The sequence below is a fragment of the Pleurodeles waltl genome, chromosome 4_1 (genome assembly GCF_031143425.1).
Source record: "Pleurodeles waltl isolate 20211129_DDA chromosome 4_1, aPleWal1.hap1.20221129, whole genome shotgun sequence".
Classification (NCBI taxonomy): Eukaryota; Metazoa; Chordata; class Amphibia; order Caudata; family Salamandridae; genus Pleurodeles; species Pleurodeles waltl.
Window position 1 is genome coordinate 36,613,336 of NC_090442.1, and position 22,467 is coordinate 36,635,802.

Consider the following 22,467-nt stretch of genomic DNA (forward strand, 5'->3'; position numbering starts at 1 on the left):
AACATGGGAGGAGGGGCAGGGCAAGCGATAGCACAGTGATGGGGGGTGGGGGAGACTGGGCAAGCAATACAATGCAGGAGGGCATTGAGATGGGGCAAACAACAACAGCATGGATAGGGGTTGAACAGGGTCAGGAAGGGAACAAGGCAAGCAATGCAGTGAGGGAGGATGGTGGCGGGAGGGGACAAGCAACTCAGCCCAGGAGGGGAGCAAGAGACCCAGGGCAAACAGGAACAAAGGGGTAAGCAATGACAACTAGGCAAGCAAAAACAACGAAGAAAGCAACTGGACAGGCAAGCAACAACAACACGAAAGGTGGGGTGGGAGGACTAGACAAGCAACAGAACGTTGGGAGGGGACGAGCAAGCAATGAAGCAGGAGAGAGCAGGGCAAGGGAAGCAACACAATGCAGGGGGGCTAGGGCAAGCAAGAAGAAGAAGAAAATAAATTACCTCTGAATTCCGAAAGTGAGCAATGGAGGGATACAGTGAAAGAGGAAACAGTCCTTTACTCACGCTGCACGGGGAGGGGCCAATATATGAAGAGGAAATTACAATGGTATGTGCAGACCAAAGAAAAGCAGGGAAACAAGAATGACGACAAAGCAAACCATTAGTATGCAATTGATGGGCTCCAAGCACCCTGTAAATAAAGAAAATGCCTCACTAGTCCAACATACAGGGGCAAGACGATAACCTTGAGTCCCACTGCCCAGAGCAGACTTCTGCATACATATATTCAACTACACAGGGAGAGCTGGGAAGAAAGTTCAAAGAGGGATTAGTAAGGAGCAGTCCTCCTAGAAAGGCGATCAGATTGCAGTATTCTCAGTGGTATACACAACGTGTTGCATCCCAGAAAAAACAGCAATTTGTAGGGCTACAATTATCAATGTAATGATTTACTTCATTAGGTCCAGGGATTGTCCTTATCAGGATGCACAGTCTGTTAATTAATTATGTTGGACCTGTGGGATGAGTATATCCCGCTAATCCACAACTAACAATAAAATAGTTTACAGGTTATTTATAGGTCATTCTAGTTACATATCACCCAATCTAAACATGCTCAATCCTGACAATTATCAGGGATTAAATACATCGGTCTTTCAACCACTGCACATAAGCAACAAAAAAGATGTCTAAAAATGTGCTCCTGGTGGAGCCTATTAGATAATGCAAACCCCAACCAACGTTGAATGTGACCCGATGATGAAGCATGCCTCCTCAGTGGTTAAGGGTCTGAGCATCTAATAAGGATCTTCACTGGACCTAATGAGATAAATCAATATTGGGATAATTGCAGCCCTACAAATTAATATATTTTCTGGAACTCCACAGCTTGTTTTGTACACTTATGGCTTGGGGGGAAGTGTGGTGCCCAATCTAATCCTCTTTTCCCCTTGATATAAAGAGTAATTCCCAGTGATATACTAATAAGACTTACCAGATGCAAGACGTGCTGTGTTTGGCAGCCCAGAACATTTACTGATCGAAATCTTTGGCATATGACTGCGCTGGTGGTGTGTGGTAAAAGGGCTGTGGTGTTCTGCATCTGAAAAGAAACACAATCACTTTATTCAGGGATAGATACACATGCTTTGATGGACAGATCATACTTCATGTTTGGTCATTATATTAAAACAAGGAAAGACCTCAGCCCAAGAAGAGGAACAGCGGGATTGCTGTCATTGGGCACAGACAGTAATGTACGGACTTGTGTGGTAGGCCACTAGCAACAGGGAGTAAATATTGAGAGGAACTATATATTTCTTAAGAGAATCAACCTCTTTCAAGACTTTGTGGCAGCCACATTTTAGCAACAGCTATAAAACTTAAGGGTGAATGCTTGGACATGCCCTTACAATCAACAGTTTAGCAGGTTGCAAGTCTCGCAATATATCCTTCTGACGCTGTATTCTTTTCTAGAGTTGAAACAGCGTTTTTGCAGTGACTCTGGATCCACAGCAGCTGTTGTAAGCAATGGATAACCATGAAACATTCCAGGTATTGAGAGATTTAGTGAGAGATTAAATGTTGAAACTTCCAGAAATGATCAAGAAACTAGCTTAAAGCAGTTGAACTCTCGATACCAACAGCCACATGAAAAGATATTTGAGCCAGTGAGCACGGAGACTTGAAAAATAACAAATCACAATATTGCAGTGGCACGTGCAGCACAAGAAGCAGTAAGAAATGCCAGGCCTTTGACCTACAGGAATCAGAGAGATCTTCTCTGTGAAAATAAAACTTTATGGGATCCAAGTGCAATGAACAAGACCTGGAATAAATGCTGAGCTGAACACACACAGTCCAGCTGAAACTAGGATTTAGGTCTATCGGCACCTTTAAAATTCATCATCTCCAGAACTATCCATGGCAGAGAGATGGGAAAATAGTTCTGTAGTCAGCACAAGTGGTTGCAGCCAACAGGGCACAACACCAATCGCATGTGAAGAGGAAAGATCTGCGTCTCCTTGCACAGAAAGGTGGTGCCGTAGTTGGACTCTTGCTCTAGGCAAGACTACTGGTTTAAGGATGACAGTACGTGTGTACAAGCAGTACCTCACCAAAAACCCAAACAGTAAAAGGTGATTTGTGGCAACCTTTATGCATGGACTCAAGAGTGCGAGATCTCAGGGAGATCATGGTTAAACAGTGATTACCCCTTTCTCAGATGAACAACATGTTTCAGTCTCACACAGGCAATGAAAGAGGCGCAGTGACATTTTCCATAGGTTTTAATAACAAGACTGCAATCTATGATAAATTGCATGGGCTGCAACAATTAGGATAATGAACAGTGTAAGAAACAGAATGGTAAAATCGAGAGTCATGAATATAAAGACCCCCACCATCTTGTAATAACATAAGATATGTAGCATAGGTGTGAAATAAATCCTAATACCCTAGCATGATGAACCTAATCTCTAAACTAAAGAGAGCTAGGTGTGATAAACCTAATCTTCCAGTACCATGTCCATGAGAAGAGCTCCCCAGCCCTTGTTACCTTGGAATGAGGTCTCTAGATCAATCTCCGTGAGGGCACGAAGCCTGGGTCTGCATCAAGGTGGCGTGTGGCATAGATAGCGTCAATGGCATCTGGTAGGAATCCCTCTGATTATCTTGTTTGTGTGAGATGTATTCATACAGATGTGGTAGGACCCCTGACGCAGGTTTGTTACCAAACAATAACTATGAAGGCATGCTTGGGGCGGCAATTATGTAAACCATTCCCTAAAAGGATACATTCTGTTACTGTCACACAAAAGTGGGAAAGTACATGATGTGAATACCTACGTATCTCACTTATCTTTGACGCTGATAATGACGCCTTTTCAGAGTAGCACTGATAACATGAAACTAAAATATCTTCCTAACTATAAACATGGCAGCCATCTTGGAAGAAATAATGTAATAAATGTTCTAAAACAGAGCAAGCTAAGTAGGTTAAAAGTCACTAGGTGACAGGGGAACGGGCCTGCAAGCCAAAGGCTAAGCTAAACTCCTCATTCCCATAAAATGAAATAGGATCCACTATAGTGGCAGATATGGGTCCGTAAATGACACAAGCTGATTATCATCCAATCCCATGTTTCAGAGTTGGCCCTGGATGCTTGCAAAGAGTGTGTGAATATCATCGTCTTAATTCAAAACAATAAATAAAATCCATTGGTTCCACAAAAACAATGGCCCAATCACTCTTCTCCCTCCTAGAGCTGGGAGCTCAGAGATGCAAACTGTTTCAATGTCAATTAAAGCCCTAGAGCACAGGCCTTCAAACTGGGGGGTGGGTTCCCCTAGGAAGGACTCAAGTGATCCTGAGAGAGGGGCAGGCTTTGGCAAAAAGAAGCTTTATGCTGATAACAGGGCTTTTTTAAGCTGAAAAAGGAAGCAGCAATATAATTCTCTGTAACGGGCCATCACTAACATGTTTTGTCATTAATGTCCAAGCCTGGATTATGTGTCAAAAGGGAAGGGACTCCACATACTCTTCAAAATTCCACCCTCACTTCTAATAATCACACTGTGGGTACTTTTACATGTTAGTAAGGCCTGCCTGACCAGAACTGTAAGTTTAGTATCATGTATTTGATTGCACTTTTAAAACAGTATCAGAACTTAACTGCAATGTTTAAGTCTAGACATATTTAAACATTGACAATTTAATAGAATAATTGTAAAAAACTCAGAGGGGGGCCCAATGATTGTTTTCCCCCATGGGAGGGCGCGGGATAAAAAAATAACATTTAAGACAACTGCTCTAGTGGATGATGTATTTTTATATGGTAAAATCCAGTACTCCATAGCATGGAGGCATTTCTTTTGGCCTTCCCGAGTGAGTTTCAAATGACTCTTAATGACAGTGTTGTTGGAGCTGACAGCTACCTTTCACACCGTTGAACGCTTGACATTGGCCAACTGACCTTGGCACAGGTATTGTTGCTTGAATTTCCAATACATCTGTTGTTTTCTGAGTGGGTGCACAAACTTTGCTGCTCCTCTACTATTCTACTCAGCAATGTAGGCGATAATGCATGGAGAAACCCATGGGATGTTACGCCTCACCCTTTCTCTTTCATCTGCATGTGGCACCACTGAGTGGTTATTCCTCCCCTTTATTTTGAGGGTATCATCCTAAGCCAATGACACACAGCTGTTTCTTAGTCTGGAACAGGAGTCTGACAATTGTATCAGTCTTCTGGGGGTCTGCCTGACACCCACTCAAGTCCTGACAACCACTACAGATTTAAAGATGAACAGAAACAAACCTGTTGTTTTCTTTTGTGGAGTGTTGGAAGCCAGAGCATTGGCCTACGCTGCTTGTTGCTGTAACAAGTTAAGATTCTGGGCATCACATTTGTCTGTGACTTCTGATTTCCTCTTTAAATTCCAAAAAGTTTGTTTTAGCATTTTACAACTGTGGATCCTTGGAATGATTCTGGCATTACTCCCTACTCCTAAGAGTGGAAGAGCATTTATTCTCTAGCAAGGAGACTATCTATATTGGCTTACTGGAGGCTGTAATGGGAAGACTACAGCAGATTCAGAATATGGCCCTCATTATGATATTGGCGGTAAGTCCTGCTTACCGCCATGGTGACTGCCGCCAACATACCGCGGCGGTATACCGCCACCCATATTATGACACACACATAGAAATCTGTCACTAAACAGAAACACACACAAGTCCGCCAGCCCAAAGGTCAGTGATAAACTGGCGGTATCCAAACCCACACCGTTATGCCAACAGAACTACGCCTACAGCATTATGACCCACAAATCACTGTGGCGGACATTCAACCGTGGTAAACCATTGGCTCAAAATACACACACACTAACAAACCAACACCACATTGGACAATGCAAACTGCACACACCTGTCACTCATACACACACCACACCCACACCACTATAAAACACACACCCACAACCCTTTACAACTCAAACAAATTGACAACTGAGAGAGAGAGAGACACCAAGAACACCCACAGAACCAGAGCCACAGAACACCATCACCCATACACCATCCACACACCCCAAAACATCACCCCATACTCCCTCACACACACCACTCACACTACACCCATGGCACCACAAAGACACCCCAGGTTCTCTGAGGAGGAGCTAAGGGTCATGGTGGAGGAAATCATCCAGGTAGAGCCACAGCTATTCGGATCACAGGTACAGCAGACATCCATTGCAAGGAAGATGGAGCTATGGCGGAGGATAGTGGACAGGGTCAAAGCCGTGGGACAGTACCCACGAACAAGGGATGACATCAGGAAGAGGTGGAAAGACCTACGGGGAAGGTGCGTTCCGTGGTTGCAAGACACCAGATAGCTGTACAGAGGACTGGCGGTGGACCCCCACCTCCTCCCCTACAACTAACAACATGGGAGGAGCAAGTCTTGACAATACTGCATCCTGAGGGCCTGGCAGGATTTGCTGGAGGACTGGACTCTGGTAAGTCAAATCATTACTACTTTTCCCCCCCACCTGCATGCCTTCACAAACCCCCACCCTCACTCTCATCACTCCACCACTACCCACACACCCCACCATCACAACCCCCTCATTCCAATGCCAAGCCCTGCATGATATACCAATGCATGGACACCACTCACAGACCTGCATGGACAACCATCACCACTGCATGCACACTAGAGACAATCACCTGGCCCACCAAATAACAACTTTCACTAAGGCCAATCTGCCATGGCAATATCAACCATAGAGGGCAACATACCCATGCACAAGATGACACACGCAGAAACCCTAACACTGCATTTACATCCCTGCAGGTCCCCCACACAACGTCACTGGAGAGGAGGTGGCAGCAACATCCAGTCCCCCACAGAAGAGGCCCACAGTGATGACAGCAGCTCTGCACGCCTGGATCAGGATGACCTACCTGGCCCAACAGAGCGTCCCCCTTTGGGAAACACCACCACAGCACCCATCCAGCGGGCCCATACCTCTGTCCCCAGGACACGTCAATCAGCAGTGTGTCCACCACTACAGGGACACCAGGACACCCCACAAACACAGGACGATCAGGGACCTGGGGTCAGTGGCAGTGGGCACACGGTTCAGGGGACAGAGACACAGGACAACAGGGAAGCTGGGAGGACTGCTGTGCGACAGTGGGAGGACAGGCCCAGGGAACCTACGCTCCACAAGGCACTCACCAACATCATGCGAGCATACCACCATTCCCAGGAGACGATGGGCCAGATACTGGTCCCAGCGCCTGCAGGAGGGACAGTACCTGGGGATCAGGTAGGATCTGAGGGACATCCACACCACCCTGGTCACCACTTCAGGGGTGCTGGCTGACATGGCCAACACCATGAGAGAGGCAGTGGCACACCAACGGGCCCCTGACACTAGCCACAACGATGAACAGCCCTCCGCCTTCGCTAGTGGACAGGAGGCCCCGTCACAGGAACAACAGGCCACCAGCACCCCACCCCCTGCAGAAGGAGAACCACCACGCAAACGGTCCCTGCGATCCAGGCAGAAGCCAGAGAACATTGCCAAGACCCCCGCCAGGAAATAAGACTCACCTGATTGTCACCCTTGTGTCCCACTCTGTTACCCTGTCCACCTTGAACTGCCATTGCTCCACTTCCTATGCCCCCTTGGACAATGCACGTGATACAAATAGACTGAACTCTATCCTGGACTTTCCTCCATCATCACCCCACCCCATTGCACATCCCCATTTACTTCTCAGCACTGAAATAAACACCCTCTTAAAAAATACAAGTATGGAGTCTGTCAAATGATTTAAGGATGTATTTGTTTAACAATCAATAGTCATTACAATTAGACAGTTATGTATACATAGGTATGACCTGTAATGTGCTGCAGTCAATACACCAGGAGCCAGAGTAGGGCAAAAAGATCTGTGAATAGACATGTCAAAGGGTACAGTAAGTGGCCAGAACAGTGGGAACAGCAGCCTGCTTAGAGAAAATTAACTACATAAAAAACTGCAATGGAAGGTGAAGTTACAGTGTCTTACCTGTGTGTCACTGGAAGTACTCCCGTATGATAGTTGTTCTGTTGTCCACATCCTCATCCTCTGCCTCCTCTTTATCACTGTCCACAGGCTCCACAGCTGTCACATGCCCATCTCCAGCCCCATCTTCCTGCAGAAAAGGCACCTGGCGTCTTAAGGCTGGGTTGTGCAACATGCAACATGCCACGATGATCTGGCACACCTTCTTGGGTGAGTAGCACAGGGATCCACCTGTCAGGAGACCAAAGGTGTGCTCAATAATTCATCTTGTACGCCCATGTGCCTCATTGTAACGTTACTCTGCCCTTGTCCTAGCATTCCTCACTGGGGTAAGAAGCCATGAGAGGTTAGGGTAACCAGAGTCACCTGCAAATATCGAGGGATACCTGTTAACCAGACACTCACCCTTAGGGCCAACCCCACACCCATATACCAACAGACACTGTTTGGGGACCATGGGCTCACCTATTAGCCACACACGGGGCCTTTGGAGTTGAGCTATCACATACGAGATGCTGTTATTCCTCAGGATAAAGGCATCATGCACAGACCCAGGATACTTTGCATTCACATGGGAGATGTACTGGTCCACCAGGCACACTATCTGCACATTCATAGAATGAAAGCTCTTTCGATTTCTGAATACCTGTTCATGTCTCTGGGGGGGGGGGGGGGGGGATGGGGGAGGATGGGGGGGGCTGGGCGGGGACAAAGGCAATATGTGTACCATCAATTGCCCCAATGATGTTGGGGATATGTCCCATTGCATAGACGTCAGCCTTCACTGTGGCCAAATCCTCCACCTGGGGGAAAAGGGTGTAGCTGAGTATGTGTTTTATCAGGGCAGACAACACTCTGGTCAGCACGTTTGAGAACATTGGCTGCGGCATCACTGCTGCCATGGCCACTGTCGCTTGGAAGGAGCCACTTGCCAAAAAATGTAGCACTGATGGGACTTGCACAAGAGGGGGGATCCCAGTGGGATGACGGATAGCTGAGATCAGGTCTGACTCCAATTGGGCACACAGCTCTTGGATTGTGGCCCTATCAAGTCTGTAGGTGAGGATAATGTACCTGTCCTCCATTGTTGCCAAGTCCACCAGGGGCCTGTACACGGGGTATGTCTCCATCTCCTAATCATCCTCAGCGGTTGTACTCTAGGGGTAAAAACGATGAGCATCTGGTCACTTTTCAACATTTCGTCATTGTACAATGCATTGCATGTTGTGACAGAAACAGTATGTTCATGTTTATTCCCAAAATGTGCTTATGCCGGCTGTGATGCAGTTAGGTGCCATGGTCTGTCCCCCCCGAAATGGCAGACGCCTGTCCTGTGTGGAGGGACAGGTGGAAATTAGGCAATTCCGCTGACCTTGTGCACCGCTGCGGGAGGCGGTCGAGAACCGCTGTGCAACTCCTCATTGGTTACCATTGGGCCCTATGGGTTCCAGTAGCCAATGGTGATGTACGCCGGCTGTGACGGTACGCACCGTCGAGGACGTGACCGCCAATTTCTATCTGTTCACTCACTTGCTACCTGACCTTCAACAGGAGAGGACCTACACTGCAAGTGCTGCTGTGACCTGTGCCTGGAAGTGAACATGGCTCGAGTCTCTGGGGAAAGGATCCCAGCCTTCACTTCGGAGGAGTTGGAGAGACTGGTGGATGGGGTCCTACCCCAGTACCGACTGCTATATGGGCCTCCAGACCAACAGGTGAGTACACTGTGTGCACGATGCATGGGGCATGAATGCATGGAGTGCTGTGTGCGAAGGCCTCATGTAAGAGGGGCTGGTTGAGGGGTCCAAGGATGTGTGGACCCTGGAGGTCTACGACAGGCGGAGCACCCACTGTCGCAAACGGTGGGAGGACCTGAGACGCTGGGCAAGGAAGATGGCGGAGGCCCAGCTGGGAATGTCCTCCCAACGAGGAAAGGGTGCCCGTCAAACCTGACCCACCCCCTGATGTTCCGCATACTGGCGGTGGCCTATCCAGAGCTGGATGGGCACTTGAGGGGATCACAGCAGCCACAAGGGGGTGAGTACAGATTTCAATTCTGCAAATTTTGCGTGGTAGAGTGTTAGCTAGGTGGGGGATGTGGACCTGTGCGTGCCCCTAGGCCAGGTCGAACATTGCAGGGTAGGTTCCATGTTGGGCAGGGTTTGTTGCACTCCACCCCCAAACATGCTAGTGGGCATCTACTACTGGGCAGGGTTCTGTGGGTCTCGGGTATGCTGCTATTGGTTTTAGGCATTATTCTCCATGGCCTGGTAATTAGCAATGTGACTGGTAGTGCATCGCCTAGTGCATAGGGCTATCCCTCGTGTGTTGTGTACGCCAACGGTGGTGCTGTTGCTGGCATTGACGAGGTGCATCCTCTGTCTCTTTGTTTTGTCTTTTGTCACCCTGTCCTTCTGTGCATTAGCATCATCTGGCAGAGGAGCATAGGCACCAGCGACGGAGGGAGCTGCATCCCACATGGGCCCGGAGGCCGAATCCACCAACCGTTGGGGCACCAGTGTGGCGGAGGGCGAGGGGAGCACCATGGCGGAGTCTGGAGGGTACAGTTCGGACAGTGATACCTCCTCCGATGGAAGCTCCCTGGTGGTGGCGGACACCTCTGTGGCCACCCCAACTACAGGTACAGCCACCACCCCCGTACCATCACCGCCCTACCAGCAGCCTCTCAGCGTGTTTCCTGTGCCCGCTCACCCAGGAGGGTGGGCATCTCCTTTGCCCCAGGCACCTCAGGCCCTGCCCCAGTCAGCCTTGCTGCACTGAGTGAGAAGTATAATGACCTTTTGCGATCCATCTCTGTTGGGCAGTCAACCATTGTGAATGCCATCCAGGGGCTGGCAGGGCATTTGCAACAAACAAATGCATTCCTGGAGGACATTCACTCTGGCGTGGCGGCCCAACATAGATCATTCCAGGCTCTGGCCTCCTCCCTGATGGCAGCCATTGTCCCTGTCTCTAGCCTCCCCCCTCCAACTTCCCCTACCCAGTCCCATTCTCCTCAAACCTAGCCTATCCCAAGCACACCATCAGACCAGCATGCACCCAAGACAACACACAGGAGTGGCTCAGGCAAACACAAGCACTACACATCTTCCCACAGGCACTCACACAAACACCATCCAGGATCAGACATGCCAACATCCACTGCCTCCACTGTGTCCCCCTCCTCCTCGTCATCCACCTCCCTACCAGTAGCATCTCCACTCACACCTGCCTGCACTACATCCTCATCCACTACCTCCATCACCATCACGCCTATCACTACAAGCCCCTCACTGGCAGTCACCACCCCCACATCCATGCGCACGTCCCCTGTGTCCTCTCCCACTGTGTCTGTGCTCCCTCCTCCCAAAGTACACAAACGCAATCACTCAGACACCCAACAGCCATCCACCTCACAACAGCATCCAGCCCATGCACCTGCACCCAAACACAGCAGACACCTCCAACCACCACTCTCTCTTCCTCCACTCCCAAACCTTCACCCTCTTCACGCCCCAGTGTCCCTAAGAAGCTTTTCCTCTCCACCCTTGACCTCTTCCCTGCCCCTCCCCCTGTCCTTCACTTCGGGCCAGGCGAGCACCTGAGCCACCCAGTTCACGGCCACTGTAGTTTCATCACCTACTGCAGGTGTGAGAGGCTTCAAGGAGACACCCGTCAGCACTGGCAGTGTGCCTGCACCAGCTGGCAAGGAGGCACCACCAGCTGGCAAGGCCAAGAAGGGACCACCAGCTACCAAGGACAGGAGGCAACACCAGCTAGCAAGGGCAAGGAGGCACCACCAGCTGGCAAGGGCAAGAAGGGACCACCAGCTACCAAGGGCAAGGAGGCACCACCAGCTGGCAAGGGCAAGAAGGGACCACCAGCTGCCAAGGGCAAAGACAAAGGGCTGGCCACTGCAGGCAGGATGGATAGGGGGCCTGGTGCTGGAGCTGGATCTGAACACACAACACCAACCATGGCACTTCAGCCATCCGAGGCTGCAGGAAAAGGGCTGGAGCCTTCCCCCACCACTGCAAGCACCGCCACCTGCAGTGCCACCTGCGACGCCACCTGCTCCACTGTCAGCACCACTGCCAGCAGCAGCAGCCCCATTGTGCAGCCGTCCGAGGCTGCAGGGAAGGGGCTGGGGCCTCCCCCCACCACTGCCAGCACCGCCACCAGCCCCACCAAGAGCACTGCCACCTGCACCACGGTCAGCACCACTGCCAGCAGCAGCCCCAGTGGGCAGCCGTCTGAGGCTGCAGGGGAAGGGCTAGAGCCTCCCCCCCACCACTGCCACCAGCACAGGCACTACCAACAGTAGTCCTGCCTCCATGGAGTGTCATGCATCCTGCCCACTGAAAATCTCGTGGGTCTGACAGCCAGGTAAGGGAATGTGATCCGGCACTCCCAAAGTGCTGCATCACTGGGCACTAAGCTCCCTCCAGAACCAGTGGAAGAAGGCATCCACTCACCCCTCCTTGCCAGGATGAAGCACACTGGGCACAAAGCCCCTTCCAGAACCAGTGGAAGACGGCATCCACTCACCCCCTCCTTGCCAGGATGAAGCACACTGGGCACAAAGCCCCCTCCAGAACCAGTGGAAGAAGGCATCCACTCACCCCCTCCTTGCCAGGATGGAGCACACTTGGCACAAAGCCCCCTCCAGAACCAGTGGAAGAAGGCATCCACTCACCCTCTCCTTGCCAGGATGAAGCACACTGGGCACTAAGCCCCCTCCAGAACCAGTGGAGAAGCCATCTACCCCAGAGACTGTGGCCTTGCACTCCCCATGGCCAAGCAGTGGGCAAACCATCCGCTTGAGAGACTGTGGCTTTGCATTTTCCAGGACCAAGCTGTGGGCAAACCACCCACTAGAGAGACTGTGGCTTTGTACTCCCCAGGACCAAGCAGTGGGCATGTAGCCCCCTCCAGGAGCAGTGGCGTTGTACCATCTTCCGGCTGAGGTGCCCCCCACTTCCCCGTCCCCCTGAGGTGCCTGTGTATTTTCGACCTGATGCCCCAGCAGTGTTCTCTCCGTATTGAGGCAGGAGTCAAGTGGGGCCTTGGCCTATGTGATATGGCCCTGTGACCCACGGACATTATGGACTGGGCAGTGTCCCTCCATTTGAATACATGTATATACTGTTTTGATTTTGAATAACGTATTTATACTATTTTATCTTATTACACTCACTTTATTCAATTCCTTTTCTCCTTGCATTATTCCTGAGGGGTACTGGGTGGATATGTAATGTTATTGCATCTGTTTGTGTGTATGATGTTGTGGGTGGGGATGTTGCGTGTGTGTGTCACTCTCTTTTTCCCCCCTCCCCAGTGTGCTAGGTGTGGTACTCACCGTGGTCGTCTTCGCCGGCGTTGGTATTCCTGGTGTAGGAGGAGGTAGACCAGCATGGGTAACACCTGTAGTTCGGGCTCCATGGCGTCGTGGTTGTTCCCTGATTGTCCAGAGGTGAGTCGTTTCCCTTCTGTGTACTGTTTACGACGTGCTTTTGATGGCATTGGTACGGCCCCAGAAAAGGTGGCGGACTGGCTTGTTGTAATAAGGGGGGCAGTACATTGTCTTCCGCCTGGCTGTTGGCGGTTACCGCTGCAGTGCTCGTTGCTACCGCCGTGGCGGTCGGAGTGTTTAAGTGGCTGTCTGTGTTGGCGGTTTCCGCCGTGGTCATAATTCTTTTTTTTTTCCGCCGGCCTGTGGCGGTATTACCACTGCTTTATCACCGACCGCCAGGGTTGTAACGAGGGTCTATATGAGTAATGCAGACGCTAGTGCTGCAGAAATTTCATTATGTCATTTCACTGGCTACCAGGCAAAAAAAAAAAAAAATATAATAATAATAAAAATCTATTTTGAAATCCTCTGTCTTAACCATCAGGCCTTTTACAAAGTACAGAGGTAGTTCAACCTCCTTATCAGCCAAGCTGGTGCCCCACTGTCTTCCATGGCTGATGAGATCTAGCCAGCAGGCCATAAATCATATTCCTAATTTCCAGAGGACTAGATGTAGGCAAAGGATCTTCCGTGAGCTGGGTGTTAGGGTTTGTGCACCGCAAAGAGCATGTCCCCTCTCACTGCACTAGTGGGTTCTGTAATAGCTCCCTTTTAAACTTACTATTGAAAGCCTTTCTTGTTATCTCACCTTCCCCCCCCCCTAGGCTTCTGTGTATGTTGTTTAATGTGCTGTTTTGTTTACACATTGGGCCTTGCTTTTACCAAGGCTTCTTTAAAACACTCCTCCCTAGGCCGTGTTAATTCAACTCATTTGCATAATAACTGAAACTCTGCACACCTTTCAAGAACATGTGCAGCATGTGAGGACCACACCCAGCTCTTCAAACCACACCCAGCTCTGCTCACCTTTCAAGAACATGTGCAGCATGTGAGGACCACACCCAGCCCTTCAAACCACACCCAGCTCTTCGAACCACACCCAGCCCTGTCTATAAAAGGCAGCCCCCGAGCCTCACCCAGTGCTTGTGCTCGTCTACCTCCCGCTTACCTGAGAACAGATCCCTCGGCGCTGGCACTCCTGCTCTCTACAGACTTTCATTGGCTTCAATGGGCGCAGCTGCTGGCTCTTCCTTCTGCCGGTTTCCGGTTCCTCCTTGCCTCAGCCTCTCTCCTACAAGCAACCTGCAAAAGAGAAAGAAGACAAGGTTAGACTGATCAGTATCTCTTGCCAGCAACAAGTAAGTGCAAAACTTTTTATTACCTGAAAGAACTTTGACAACAATTTCTGGATTCGTGTATAGACAATTTGAAACAAGATACCTTCCACGAACATTGTGATTCAAACTCTTTGTTACAAGAATACTTTGCGGAACTTTGTGAAGCAAACATTTTTTTTTTTTTATGGAACTTTTAAGAACCATTAACAGCAAGGCAAACAGTAAATCAAGGACTTGCACAAATTACATGCTGTATTTTGATGTAAAAGTACAGTATTTGTTTTATAAAAGATTCTGGAAATATGGGAAAAGTGAGTCTGCTATTGGGAATTTAGGCTTTAGTTATATTAAGATGAATGTTTGATATTGGTAATTCTGATAACGGTATTTGTTTAATGTTTTAGAAGCTTTACAGTAATAGAAAGCACATTCCAGAGCAGTAACACATTCCAAACCTGGAAACTAGAGACCAGGATCCAAGAGGTACTTTTAGAAGAGAATTTCTAATAAATAAAGGGATAGTCAGGAACCCATCTAGGAATAGGTTTCATTTATCTGTTCTTTGTTTATGTTTCATTAGGCACCAGTTTCGACAGAAGTCAGAAAGGGCCGCAGATTTGTGCAGCACTTCAACAGTGGAAACGCAAGAACGGTGTTGTCTCTCTATTTTTATTTTATCCACTTCACCCCTTCCCTTGAGCTTCTGTTCTTAGTGCACTGTGTTAAAAACTAGTGTGCTGGAACAAGCAGTTTCAGGGTGGGGTCGGATTGTCTTCAACCTCCATCAGAACTGAACAAGAACTCAGGTGAGCTGGGCTTTGACACTGGGTCATCACCTATGGAATGGGCTATCTTTGGCCCCTCAACTCATCCCTTCCCATTATGAAGTCAAAGATGCTACCGGAACAATCTGACAAAATACTTATTCTGCTGACACACTGTCCTAGTGGCTTGTGCTTTGTCTGTCTGTCTAAAGTACATGTCTATCATTGGTCTACTAGAGCCAGGACACGTGGTCACAGTGCACTCAACAGATAAAGCATTTCTATAGCTCCAGGGCCCTGGATGAAAAAGTAGTGCAAGGCATACAGATTCCTCATAGTGCAGTAAGATGCAGTGCAGCATGCACAGATTCCTCCCTCAGGTAGTCACTCCCCCATGCAAGCACTCACTCAGCACAGATACCTGGCTACCCGGATATCAGAAAGGTTTGTATGGAACACACTTGCACACACCCACAAACGCAGCACAGTAATTTGAGGCCACTGATATCTGGCAGGTCAATTGTTAGCACAATGCCGACCCCGTACCCAAGCTCTCCTCCACCCTCCAGCTCTCCTCAAGTACCCCACACCCACGAATTGTAGAGAAATCATCTTCCCTCTGCTACTAGGCTGATCGCGGCTGGAATCACACTTAGTCGGATCTGAGGGGAGAAGGTGGGGTTAGGTAGCAGGACTGATTAGGAGGCAGTTGGCAAATGAGGGGTTTGGCCACCACTCTGGAAGTTCACCCCTAAGATGCAGAGCAAAAGCAGCTGAGGGCAAAAGTTTGTTCAACCCAAGGATTCCGTAATGTGCCTTCTGGCACCAGCCCAGTTCTGTGAGGTGCCAATTGAGGAGGTGGCACAGTCTCTTGACCTGCTTCCATTTGCTCTCTGAAGCATTCTTTCAGCCTGGTCAATTATTCTTACCACTCAGGCCTGGTCCGAGCAATACTATCTGGCCACACAATGGCCCTCATTTCGACCTCGGTGGTCTTTTTCAAAGACCGCCGAGGAACCACTGTGCTGAAGACTGCCAGTGCAGGCGGTTTTCCGCACTGCGTATTATGACTGCTGGCAGCCCTCCGTCCTTTTTCAGACAGAGAGCCGCCAACAGCAATACTGGCAGTCGGCAGGGAAGTGGAGGCTGCTCCACCTCCACCGCCCCTTCGTCAGAACACCACCCACCGAATCACGTTCCATGATTCGGTGTGGCGGTGTTCAGGTGACAGGGTGCTGGCGGCGGTACAGCCCCCATGGCTCCCGTCTCCTCCAGGAGGATCAACGGACAAGGTGTGTTGTGTGTATAGGAAATGTGTGCGGGTCGGTCTGTGTGCATGTCTGTATGTGTGCAGGTATGTGTTGTTGCAGTGTATGTGTGCATGTAGGGGTGTGTGTCTGTGCATGTAGGGGTGAGGGTGGGGAGTGGGTGTGTGTCTGTGAATGTTGGGGGTGGGGAGGGGGTGCTGCCACCTTTGGGGGCTGGCAGGGGGTAGGGGGTGTGTGGGGAGGACTCGGGGTGGGGGAGGGGTTTGAGGGAGACCCCTATTAGTGCCAGGGATTTCGTGGCAGTTCCAAACCACCCGAAATCCATGGCGGTATGCAGTCCAGCGGTCGTCACCACCCTGGCGGTCGGAGTGGAGAAGTGGCAGATGGCCATGGCGGTAACCGCTGGTTTTCTGCCGGCCTGTTGGCGGTATTACCGCCACTTCTCCATCATCCGCCAGGGTTGTAATGAGGGCCAATGTCTTCGGGGTTGGGTGAGGAGAGGGCAGGTAGTTTGCCACAAGGAGGGTCCAAAGGAAGAGAAATGTAGCATGGGAGCCTCTTGGGAGAGAGAGGCCCCCCGTCAGGCAAAGTTGATCAGAGTCGCACCCAGGCAATCTGGGCACAACGCTTGGTGCACGTTGATCCAGGTCGCACCAGCAGTTCTGGACACACACAACTAAGAGTTATAAAGTCCGTGCCTCCCTGGAAATGAGGCACAATGCCTGGTGTGTGTTGATACAGGTCGCACCAGACAGTCCCGTCACACACAACAAAGAGTTAACAATTCCGTGCCTCCCTGAAAATAAGGCACAACGTCTGGTGTGCGTTGTAACCGGTCACACCAGACAGTTCCGTTATACACAAAGAGATTCAAATTCTGTCCATCCTTGGAAATGAGGCACAACTCCCCATTGAGGTTGATCCGGATCGGACCAGACAAGTCCGGTCACACACACAGGCGCAAGATCAGCAGTGCCACACGAGGTAGAATGAGGCACTCCTACAGGTGCGCCCTCACCTTAGAGGGCCGCCCTCTATGAATCAGACACTGCACACACTGAGCATGCCGTTGGCATGTCACTTGAGAGAGATGCAGCACGTTCGACATAGCGAGTCCCGCAACCGATCAATCCGCTCACCAACAAGACGCTTATGCATGTTAAGGCCCCACAATGTGGGGTCCACGTTCATTAGATGCAAGCAATGCTCTTGGGGCTCTGCACCAGGCAATCTGGTCTTCAGGCACAGTTCTTACTTACACGCTCCCGCCGCGCTACCAGTTGGGATTCAAGAGGCGATGTGGGCACTTATGAGGGCACTGCTCTAAATGTCACAAGTAGTCAGTGTGGGTCCCTCGCTGCAGGTCTTTGATGTCTCTGAGACCGCCACAAGCCAACAAGCCCTTGAAGAGCAAACTTCAGGGTGCCACACAGCAACAGGTAGTGCGCCCAGGCCACCCACTGTTCAGGAAGAGTGTGGGATCCCTTCCAAAGGTAGTAATACCCCTTGTGCAAAACAGATTCCTCTGGCAGTGTGCACCATGTGGACCAGGTTCTGTGCTCCCACATCCCCACAAGTGTATCTCTTGCCTGCTGAAGTATGGGACCAGTACTTATACTGTAGTGTGCCTTTGAAGTTGGGGGTGGATCAGAGGTTCTCCCTTTAAACCACAAATGCCCCAACTAAATTTCACTCCTGTCTGCCATGGGGCCGTGGATTGCAAATCTGTATCTTTAGTGGGGCCGTGATCTGGCCCCCAGAGGCCAAGTGTGAAAACCTCTCCCTCCAATTTATCCAGCCAGACACACAAATGGCAGAGGTCTGTCATTCCAGCTGCGTGCCCAATGATTACAGCTGTCACTGGGGAATGCACAGAAGTGCTCCCCCAGCCTCCAGTTTGACGTGGTTTGTCATTATTAATCCAATGACAGGAAACATTATAAGGCTGCTGCACTGCAATCAGTTTTTGCAGTTTGACTTTAATCTGTCCCCCATGTTAGCCTTATGGGAAGAAATACATTCAGAGATAGGGAAAAACACATGGGTACTCTACACTACCTGTGCAGAGAACACCTCTATGTACCTGGCCTGCCTTTCCACTATGTAGGAGGCTGGCCTGGCTTATAGAGGGTACCTGATGGTACTTACACCTTGTGCCAGGTCCAGTTATCCCTTATTAGTACATTAGTAGTGTTCTAGCAGCTTAGGCTGATAGAGGTAGCTATAGAAGAGCAGCTTAGGCTGAACTAGGAGACATGCAAAGCTCCTACTATACCACTTATATCATATAGCACTATATCATAAGAACCACAATACTCAGAGTTACTAAAAATAAAGGTAATTTATTTTAGTGACTATGGGGGTCATTACGACCCTGGCGGCTGGCGGTAAGGTGGCGGTAACACCGCCAACAGGCTGGCGGTGTTCTGCCAGCAATTATGACCGTGGTGCAATTGCCACGGCCATACCGCCGGCCCCTCCAATATACCGCCACCGCTGCCCTGGGGATTATGAGTCCCTGACCGCCAGCCTGTCCGTGGCGGTAAACACCGCCATTGAAAGGCTGGCGGTAAGGGGACTTGGGGTGCCCCTGGGGGCCCCTGCACTGCCCATGCACTTGGCATGGGCAGTGCAGGGGCCCCCAGGCATAGCCCCGTCGCGCATTTCACTGCCCGAAATAAATGCGCGACGGGTGCTACTGCACCCGCTGCACATCAGCATTGCCGCCGGCTCTATTACGAGCTGGCTGCAATGGTGATGTGACATTTCCGCTGGGCCAGCTGAAATGTCATAATAGGGAGACAGGAATACCGCATGCAATGGCGGTATTCTGTCTCCCGCGGCCAAGACTGCTGAGGTCGTAATGACCCCCAATGTGCCAAAAATATCTCAGAGGATATATAACCCCCTAGGAGGTAAGTAAAATACACAAAATATACACACAAACCAAAATCAGGTAAGTAAACAGTTAGAAAAGTAGTGCAAACACTGTAGATTACACTAGGATGCAATAGGCCTAGGGGCAACACAAACCATATACTAAGAAAGTGGAATGCGAACCACGAATGGACCCCTAGGCTGGTGTAGTGTGTAGAGGGTCGCTGGGAGTGTAAGAAAACACTAAGGGTGTCCAAGATACCCCACCCCAAGACCCTGGAAAGTAGGAGTAAAGTACTACTATTTCCCCAGAAACACACTAAAGTCGTGATAGAGGACAGACTGCAAAGCACTGAAGACGGATTCCTGGGCATGAGGACCTGTAAAGGAAGGGGACCAAGTCCAAGAGTCGTGAAAGTGTCCGGGGGGGGCAGGAGCCCACTAAACCCCGGATGAAGGTGCAAAATGACTGCCTCTGGATGGAAGAAGCTGAAGATTCTGCAACAACAAAAGATGCTAGGAACTTCTCCTTCATGCAGAAGATGTCCCACAGAGTGCTGGAGGGTGCAGAGTTGTTTCCTTGGCAAAATACCGCAAACAGGCCTTGCTAGCTGCAAGATTCATGGTTAAAGAAAAAGGGTGATGCTCGGGCCCAGGAAGGACCAGGATGTTGCCACTTGGGAGAGGAGACAGAGGGGGCCCTCAGCAACGTTGAGAGCCCACGCACAAGAAGGTAGTACCAGCAGAAGAAGGTAGTACCAGCAGAAGAAGTTGAACACGGGTTCAAGAAGTCTAAACATGGCGGTCATCTCAACACTGCAAAAGAGGGTCCCACAAAGCCGGAGGTCAACTCAGGGAGCTGAGCATTGCAGGACAGAGTGCTGGGGACCTGGGCTTGGCTGTGCACAAAGGATTGCTTGGAAATGTGCACAGGAGCCCTAGTAGCTGCAGTTCACGCTGTGCACAGGATTACTGTCTGGAGAGGGGAGGCAAGGACTTACCTCCTCCAAATTTGGACAGTTGGACCACCCAAAGGAAGTCTTGGAAAAGTGCACAGAAGCCCAAGCAGCTGCAGATCACGCAGTACACAGGAATACTGTCTGGCGTGGGGAAGCAAGGACTTGCCTCCAACAAATTTGGACAGAAGGGCCACTGTACTGTGGGAGACCCAGCTCCTGTGTTCCAGGGATCACGCTCGTCAGGATAAGAGGGGACCCAGAGGACCGGTGGTGCAGAAGTTTGGTGCCTGCGTTAGCAGGGGGAAGATTCCGTCGACCCACTGGAGATTTCTTCTTGGCTTCCAGTGCAGGATGAAGGCAGACAGCCCTCAGCGCATGCACCACCAGGAAACAGTCGAGAAAGCTGGCAGGATGAGGCGCTACAATGTTGCTGGTAGTCGTCTTGCTACTTTGTTGCGGTTTTGCAGGCGTCCTGGAGCAGTCAGCAGACGATCCTTGGCAGAAGTCGAAGAGGTAAGTGCAGAGGAACTCTGGTAAGCTCTTGCATTTGTTATCTGAGGAATAGCCCAGAGGAGAGACCCTAAATAGCCCACAGAGGAGGATTGGCTACTGAGAAAGGTAAGCACCCATCAGGAGGGGTCTCTGACGTCACCTTCTGGCACTGGCCACTCAGAGCTGTCCATTGTGCCCCAACACCTCTGCATCCAAGATGGCAGAGGTCTGGGACACACTGGAGGAGCTCTGGGCACCTCCCCTGGGAGGTGCTGGTCAGGGGAGTGGTCACTCCCCTTTCCTTTGTCCAGTTTTGCACCAGAGCAGGGCTGGGGGATCCCTGAACCGGTGTAGACTGGCTTATTCAGAGAGGGCACCATCTGTGCCCATCAAAGCATTTCCAGAGGCTGGTGGAGGCTACTCCTCCCCAGCCCTTCACACCCATTTCCAAAGCGAGAGGGTGTAACACCCTCTCTCAGAGGAAATCTTTTGTTCTGCCTTCCTGGGACCAGGCTAGCAAGGCCCCAGGGGGGCAGAAACCTGTCTGAGGGGTTGGCAGCAGCAGTAGCTGCAGTGGAGACCCCGGAAAGCAAGTTTGGCAGTACCCGGGTTCTGTGCTAGAGACCCGGGGATGCATGGAATTGTCCCCCCAATACCAGAATGGTATTGGGGTTACAATTCCACGATCCTAGACATGTTACATTGCCATGTTCGGAGTTACCATTTGTAGGAAAGTACCATCTTGCCTGGCATGTTACCCCCATTTTTCACTGTATATATGTTGTTTTAGTTGTATGTGTCACTGGGACCCTGTTCACCAGGGCTCCAGTGCTCATAAGTGTGCCTGAATGTGTTACCTGTGTAGTGACTAACTGTCTCACTGAGGCTCTGCTAATCAGAACCTCAGTGGTTATGCTCTCTAATTTCTTTCAAATTGTCACTAACAGGCTAGTGACCAATTTTACCAATTTACATTGGCTTACTGGAACACCCTTATAATTCCCTAGTATATGGTACTGAGGTACCCAGGGTATTGGGGTTCCAGGGGATCCCTATGGGCTGCAGCATTTCTTTTGCCACCCATAGGGAGCTCTGACAATTCTTACACAGGCCTGCCACTGCAGCCTGAGTGAAATAACGTCCACGTTATTTCACAGCCATTTTACACTGCACTTAAGTAACTTATAAGTCACCTATATGTCTAACCTTTACCTGGTAAAGGTTAGGTGCAAAGTTACTTAGTGTGAGGGCACCCTGGCACTAGCCAAGGTGCCCCCACATTGTTCAGGGCCAATTCCCTGAACTTTGTGAGTGCGGGGACACCATTACACGCGTGCACTACCTATAGGTCAATACCTATATGTAGCGTCACAATGGTGTAGGAGGCTGGACTGGCTTGTAGTGAGTACCAAGGGGTACTTGCACCTTGCACCAGGCCCAGTTATCCCTTATTAGTGTATAGGGTGTCTAGCAGCTTAGGCTGATAGATAATGGTAGCTTAGCAGAGCAGCTTAGGCTGAACTAGGAGACGTGTGAAGCTACTACAGTACCACAAGTGTCACTTGCACAGTATCATAAGAAAACACAATACACAGTTATACTAAAAATAAAGGTACTTTATTTTTATGACAATATGCCAAAGTATCTCAGAGTGTACCCTCAGTGAGAGGATAGGAAATATACACAAGATATATGTACACAATACCAAAAATATGCAGTATAGTCTTAGAAAACAGTGCAAACAATGTATAGTTACAATAGGATGCAATGGGGACACATAGGGATAGGGGCAACACAAACCATATACTCCAAAAGTGGAATGCGAACCACGAATGGACCCCAAACCTATGTGACCTTGTAGAGGGTCGCTGGGACTATTGGAAAATAGTG

General features: G+C 50.0%; 1 long non-coding RNA gene across 7 annotated transcripts in view; it reads right to left on the reverse strand.

Moving 5' to 3' along the window:
• The window catches only part of LOC138287339 (uncharacterized), a 130,113-nt gene that overhangs the window by 80,837 nt on the left and 26,809 nt on the right, over positions 1-22,467 (reverse strand). For 4 of the 7 annotated variants that reach the window (XR_011202199.1, XR_011202198.1, XR_011202201.1 and 1 more), the window contains exon 2: positions 1,447-1,554. This is a non-coding gene — a long non-coding RNA (uncharacterized lncRNA). Of the gene's footprint in view, positions 1-452; positions 517-1,446; positions 1,555-3,009; positions 3,116-14,048; positions 14,183-22,467 lie in introns of those variants that run through there. The other 3 variants (XR_011202204.1, XR_011202200.1, XR_011202203.1) reach the window with 3 other exon arrangements.